Below are 6043 nucleotides of genomic sequence, written 5' to 3' on the forward strand. Positions count from 1 at the left end.
TGTTGTCATATGGGCGCCCAAGCTAATAGGCCTGGTAACAACAGTAAACATAATACCACCAATGCACTCTGGTGACCGTTCTACCTGTCTCAGAAAATTACAACTAATCATTTACTAATAATTTACATTCCCGCCAATGGTATGTAGCCTACGTGTAGGAAGCTACATTGACATGCAACCATTTCTTCTGCGTGCTTCAGTTTTTTCTTTTTTTTTTTTTTTCTTGTCAGGCAGTGTAATTTAAACCTTTTCAATCTTATAGGTTTGTTTTCTGCTTAAAATGACGTACTGTAATGGCTTTTTTTTTTTTTTTTTTTTTTTTTTTTTTTTTTTTTTTTTTTTTTTTTTTTTTTTTTTTTTTTTTTTTTTGCAACTGTTCAACTGTATCCTAGAACACTGTAAGAATTTGGAATGAGAAAAAAGGTGTTGAAATTCATTGCCTGGCATTTGCAGACGATTTTGCTATCCTTTCAGAGAGCCTGATAGATGCAACAATAGAAATCAATCTCGTGGAAGAAATAGCCAAAAAAGAAAAAAAGTTTGAGAATCTCTGTAGATAAAACAAATTTATTACAAACTAAAAAATCGCTCCAAAATGTTTGACAACACATACTGCTCGAACAGAGAAAGTAAGGAAATTTCGTATACCTGGGAGAAATAATTCAAGAAAATGGTTAAGAAAAATCTGCTGTAGAAGAAAGGTTACACAAGATGTAAAGAACGTATGGCATCACTAAGAATTTTTAAACAAGCAATGCTCGTCTAAAAATAAGGCACTTCAATATAGTAGTCTAAACAGAATGTCTTGTTTTGCAACTAGTGTAGATAAACTTGAACCACTAAGAAGAAACTCAGGAACGGAAACAGTTCCACATTTAATATTTTGTCACAATATACAGTATGCATGCACTTAGTTTTAAATACTGTTCATCTTCCTGAGGAGCCAGACAACCCCAAACCATTTGAAAATGCTCTTTTCTAAGAGTTTTTCAGTTCATCATCATCATCATCATCATCTGTTTACCCTCCAGGTTCGGTTTTTCCCTCGGACTTAGCGAGGGATCCCACCTCTACCGCCTCAAGGGCAGCGTCCTGGAGCTTCAGACTCTTGGTCGGGGGATACAACTGGGGAGTATGACCAGTACCTCGCCCAGGCGGTTTCACCTGCTATGCTGAACAGGGGCCTTGTGGAGGGATGGGAAGATTGGAAGGGGTAGGCAAGGAAGAGGGAAGGAAGCGGCCGTGGCCTTAAGTTAGGTACCATCCCGGCATTCGCCTGGAGTAGAAGTGGGAAACCACGGAAAACCACTTCCAGGATGGCTGAGATGGGAATCGAACCCACCTCTACTCAGTTGACCTCCCGAGGCTGAGTGGACCCCGTTCCAGCCCTCGTACCACTTTTCAAATTTCGTGGCAGAGCCGGGAATCGAACCCGGGCCTCCGGGGGTGGCAGCTAATCACGCTAACCACTACACCACAGAGACGGACGAGTTTTTCAGTTACGGTAATAAAAGTTTTCCCCTATTTTCACGTACTTTTCTTTATAGGACATAATTGTAAACCAAATTTAACAAAGAAATAGGTCTACACTTGTACTACTCACCAAAATAATCTGTGATACACACAAGACACAACAGAACCAAACAAAGAGAATGTGCACGTCTGTGCACGTCTAACTGCGGGAGGACGCTCGCCAACAACAAAGCACACGCAGTGAAGCGCTGAGTCAGCGCCGCTGATAGAACTCTGGGATTTCCACACCAGCAAGTATGACACGTGATAGCTTTTCCACATACTGTCTATTTTTGTCGCGGCCACCAGATTAGGCGGGTGAGGAAAACTGCGCTGTCGTCAGATATGGGAACGGCGAACCGACAGATGGTCGAGAGTCGCTTACCTCCGAGCACGGATTGGCAACACTGATCGTGCAGTGCTGTCTGGTTGAAGCCCATCCGCTCCAGGCCACCTTAACGAGTCATTCCATGTCATGCATCTGTCGAGCTCGCACCGTAAGTGCAGATAAAGATGTATTTTAACTGTGTTCAGCCTGGTGTTTTTTCGGGTCTATTATCTGAAAAGGACGAAGTAAGTCCGAGAAACGAACAACAAACTCCTCTGAACCGTCATCGGTTTGAAGCTCTTAAGAAGAAGGATTTAGCCAGCCTGACAAAATCCGTAATTGTGAATGTATTGCAATACGTTCAAAAGTTGGCCGATTCAAATATTTTGCAGACTGTAAACTTCAATAAAAGCCAAGAACTGACTGCAAAATGTGTAATTTTAGCCTTCGTTCGGTCCAGAGATGTGTTAATGAAGCGAAATATTTACCCAACCATAAAATACTTCCATCTTCAAGGAAAACTTGATAAATTAGCTATCTCTTGGGGCCATGAGGTGGTAAGGTTACCACCCTACCACTGCCAATACAACGCAATTGAAATAATTTGGGTTCAAGTCGAGAGAGAAGTGGCAGAGAGGAACAAAACATTCAAAATAAAGGACGTAGAAAACCTCACATCAGAAGCCATCGACCGTGCGACTACTGCAGACTGGGAAAAGTGCTTCAATCGCACGGAAAATCTTCAAGCAGACGATTGGACCAAGGAAATAATAAGAGACGAAAGTATTGAGCCAATCATCATCAGTGTAAAAGACGACTTGACTGATAATGAAATGAGTGATGACAGTGACTAAGGAATCTTAAGACTACCTTTTAGCTAGAAACCTATTCTTAATTCATTGTAAATTAATGTAAACCTATTCTTTAAAGCAGTACTTTTTCTGTATTATTCAGTACAATATACAATATTCAAATATTTAAGGTTATAATGTAATAACAATCATCATCATCTGTTTGCCCTCCAGGTTCGGTTTTTCCCTCACTCTTAGCGAGGGATCCCACCTCTACCGCCTCAAGGGCAGTGTCCTGGAGCTTCAGACTCTTGGTCGGGGAATACAACTGGGGAGTATGACCAGTACCTCGCCCAGGCTGAACAGGGGCCTTGTGGGGGGATGGGAAGATTGGAAGGGATAGGGAAGGAAGCGGCCGTAGCTTGGAGGAGAAGTGGGAAACCACGGAAAACCATTTCCAGGATGGCTGAGGTGGGAATCGAACCCACCTCTACTCAGTTGACCTCCCGAGGCTGAGTGGATCCCGTTCCAGCCCTCGTACCACTTTTCAAATTTCGTGGCAGAGCCGGGAATCGAACCCGGGCCTCCGGGGGTGGCAGCTAATCACGCTAACCACTACACCACAGAGGCGGACAATAACAATCATACAGATTAATATCATAATATGTAATCCGAAAGTACTTTAGGCCGTCCTGCAGCCTGTGCTTGCGCGCGCACCCCGAACTACCTCAGCTAGCGTCATTTACATGATCGCTTTCCGGGCAATTTTCCAGGAAAACTACAAGACTCACGGAAATATGTTTCAGATAAAAAATGTAAGTCAGACGATTTTTTACATTTTTCCCGCAGACAAACTTTTATTGGCTGAAGAAATAAAAACTTGGCCGCTTACTGAAATTTTCAATACATGATTCTACGGATTTAAATTACTCGTTCAAGATTTTATTTTTAATAATTATTGAAAGTGGTTTATGTGGAAAATAGTTATACCACTGAAATCCGCAGTCTTTTCTGAAGCTTGTAGTATAATTTGTTTCGAAACATTATATGAAGTAACATCAGGAGCTTGAGTGTACGGCCACACTTGCGTTTTTTCCCGCAGCGTGACTGCGGGAAAACACGCGTTAAAAATGCACAACCCTGACTTTAATGGGACTGGCCACACTTGCGGGAAAAAGACGCAGCGGGACAAGAGACAAGGCGCGTCTTCAAGGTCGCCCGCTCGAGAATGGGCCGGGGTCCATTTTCTTTGCGTGTTTCACGCTCTCCCGCTCAGCAGTGCCTGGCCACACTTGCGGGAAGAAGACGCTGCGGTTTTGTTCGTGTTTAAAACTTAGGAGAATGTTAGACAGTGAACTGATAATTTTGGAGGTACAAAGGTACCCATGCCTTAACGACACCTTAATGTCAATGCGAGTTTTTCTTCCTCAGGAATACATTCCCGCAGCCTTGTGTTTCTTTCGCTGATAGCATTTTTCAACATACAGAAAAGCAGTTCAAATAAGGTCACGGACAATCTGTAATACTCAAAAAAATTATCTTGGTTGTCTTTTAGTTTATAGTGTAGGTGCACAAATTGTCCATTTGATGACCTGTCACTTAATACAGGATGGATCCAATGTTTTCTTTGACGCTGACGACGGCGAAGAACAACCAAGCACATAACACAACAACGGAATTATTATTTAAAAATGGAATGCCTTCTATATGAAGAGCAATGGCGATGTTTTGCTACTCACTATATACAACCAAAACCAAACCCCATTGCACTAGAGCCCTTGAAGTGCCTTGGCCTACCAAGCGACCGCTGCTCAGCCCGAAGGCCTGCAAATTACGAGGTGTCGTGTGGTCAGTACGACGACTCCTCTCGGCCGTTATTCTGCGCTTTCTAGACCGGGGCCGCTATCTCACCGTCAGATAGCTTCTCAATTCTAAACACGTAGGCTGACTAGACCTCGAACCAGCCCTCAGGTCCAGGTAAAAATCGCTGACCTGGCCGGGATTGTGGTGGTGATGATTATTGTTTTAAGAGGAAGTACAACTAGGCAACCATCCTCCATATAACACTAATCAGAGGGAAAAATGGAAGGGATCCAACACTTCGAAATGTGAAGATATCGGCCAAAGGAAGACAAGGGCCACGAAGGACGTGAAAATGAAAGACTCCCTAGCCCTCGCAAACCTAATAGCGTCGGGGTCGAAAAAGAACAAGAGTTGACGAAGAGAGGTCGAATAGGATAGATGAAAGTCAGGAGCCTGGCACAAGTAAGTGGAAGCAATGCCAGGACTCAGCTAAGGGCCCCGTGGTCGCCAACCCACGCTCCGGAGTTCAAACCCTCTGGGTCCCCTTTTAGTCGCCTCTTACGACAGGCAGGGGATACCGTGGGTGTTATTCTACCGCCCCCACCCACAGGGGAAGAGAGAACAACCTGCCTCGCGCTCCGAAGACATTTCTTCGCCAGTTGCTACATAACTATGGCAACAGCGTAATTTCTCTGACCCGCCTAATTTGGTGGCCGCGACAATCATTCTAATACGTAGCCTACATAATAGAAAATAGGTTTCCGGAAATTGTTTAAGAAATGCAGTTATGCTGGAATGATAATAAAATTACGCATTTAAACAAAAGTATGTTTTAATATGGAGTCGACCCCGTGGTGTATTGGTAGCGTGACTGCCTTCTTACCGTTGCCTACGCTTCTTACACGTGGGCCCCGGGTTCGATTCACGGCCGGGACACAGATTTTTATCTGGATCTGAGGGCTTCCTCGAGACCTACGTAATTACAATTGAGGAGCTATCTGACGGCAAGATAGCGGCCCCGGTCTAGAAACCCAAAAAACCGGGCTGAGAGGCTCAGACGGTTGAGGTGCTGGCCCCTGAGCCCAACTGGGCAGGTTCGATCCTGGCTCAGTCCGGTGGTATTTGAAGGTTCTCAAATACGTCAACCTCGTGTCGGTAGATTTACTGGCATGTAAAAGAACTCTGCAGAACAAAATGTAGTTAGTGAGACGTAAAGCAATTATTATTATTATTATTATTATTATTATTATTATTATTATTATTATTATTATTATTATTATTATTATTATTATTATTAGAAACCCAAGAATAACAGCCGAGAGGATTCGTCGTACCGACCACACGGCGCGTCATGTTCTGGTAACAGGCCTTCAGGATGAGCAACGTTCGCTTGGTAGGTCATGCATGACATTTCGGGGTGGTTGCGCCATGTGGTTTGTTTTTGTTTTATTGTAGAAAGTATCTACGATTTTAACAGTTGTGTTCCAAATTCCCGGCACAATATTCACGAGTAACATGAAAAAAAAAGAAATGTCCTTAAAAAATTCTTAAATCTGGCCACATGGCCGGATTGACCAGACCTTTGACCGCGGCTCGCGTTTTAGTGCCC

The 6043-nt window shown here is 43.6% G+C and overlaps 1 protein-coding gene across 1 annotated transcript in view; it reads right to left on the reverse strand.

Moving 5' to 3' along the window:
* Positions 1-2266, reverse strand: part of LOC136885444 (uncharacterized) — a 177698-nt gene extending 175432 nt beyond the window's left edge. The window contains exon 1 of the mRNA XM_067158004.2: positions 1604-2266. The gene's annotated coding sequence lies outside the window, so the exon portion shown is untranslated. The remainder of the gene's footprint in view (positions 1-1603) is intronic.
* Positions 2267-6043: the final 3777 nt, after the last annotated feature.

This window comes from Anabrus simplex, chromosome 14, assembly GCF_040414725.1.
Source record: "Anabrus simplex isolate iqAnaSimp1 chromosome 14, ASM4041472v1, whole genome shotgun sequence".
NCBI lineage: Eukaryota > Metazoa > Arthropoda > Insecta > Orthoptera > Tettigoniidae > Anabrus > Anabrus simplex.